The sequence below is a fragment of the Heterodontus francisci genome, chromosome 10 (genome assembly GCF_036365525.1).
Source record: "Heterodontus francisci isolate sHetFra1 chromosome 10, sHetFra1.hap1, whole genome shotgun sequence".
NCBI classification, from domain to species: Eukaryota; Metazoa; Chordata; class Chondrichthyes; order Heterodontiformes; family Heterodontidae; genus Heterodontus; species Heterodontus francisci.
The window spans coordinates 44,806,578-44,807,791 of NC_090380.1; positions in this window are offsets into that span (position 1 = coordinate 44,806,578).

Here is a 1,214-nt window from a genome sequence, read left to right on the forward strand (position 1 = left end):
GGTCTGTAGTTCCCTGTTTTTTCTCTCCCTCCTTTTTTTAATAGTGGGGTTACATTTGCCACCCTCCAATCTGTAGGAACTGCTCCAGAGTCTATATTGCTGAGCAAGTGCCGCCTGATAGCACTGAAGATGACCCCCTTCCATCACGTTGCTGATGATCGAGACTAGACTGACAGGATGGTAATTGGCCGAGATGGATTTGCCCTGCTTTTTGCATACAGGACATACTTGGGCAATTTTCCACATTGGCAGATGCCAGTGCTGTAGCTGTACTTGAGCAGCTTGGCCAGAGGCACGGCTAGTTCTGGAGCACAAGTTTTCAATACTATTGCTGAAATGTTGTCAGGGCCCATAGCCTTTGCAGTATGCAGTGCCTTCAGCTCTTTCTTGATATCACGTGGAGTGAATTGGATTGGCTGAAGACTGGCATCTGTGATGCTGGTGACCTCAGGAGGCTGAGATGGATCATCCACTCAGTAATTTTGGCTGAAGATGGATGCAAATGCTTCAGCTTTGTGTTTTGCACTGATGTGCTGGGCTCCCCTATCGTTGAGGATAGGGATACTTGTGGAGCCTGCTTCTCCTATTAGTTGGTTAATTGTCCACCACCATTCACGACTGGATGTGGCAGGACTGCAGAGCTTAGATCTGATCCGTTGGTTGGGGGATCACTTAGCCCTGTTGATCGCATGCTGCTTCCGCTGTTTGGCTTGCCAGTAGTTCTGTGTTGTAGCTTCACCAGGCTGACACCTCAATTTTAGGTATGCCTAGTGCTTCTCCTGGCATGACTTCCTGCACTCTTCATTGAATCAGGGTTTGTCCCTCAGCTTGATGGTAACAGTAGAATGGGGGATATAACGGTCCCTGAGGTTACAGATTGTGGTTGAATACAGTTCTGCAGCTGCTGATGGTCCACAGCGCCTCATGGATGCCCAGTTTTGAGTTGTTAGATCTGTTCAAAATCTATCCCATTTAGCACTGTGGTCGTGCCAGACAATACAATGGTGGGTATCCTCAGTGTGAAGATGGGACTTCATCTCCACAGGACTGTCCGGTGGTCATGGACAGATGCATCTGTGACAGGTAGATTGGTGAGAATGAAGTCAAATAGGTTTTTCCCTCACCACCTGCTGCAGATCCAGGCTGACAGGTATGTCCTTCAGGACTGAGCCAGCTTGGTCCGTAGTGGTGCTACCGAGCCACTCTTGGTGATG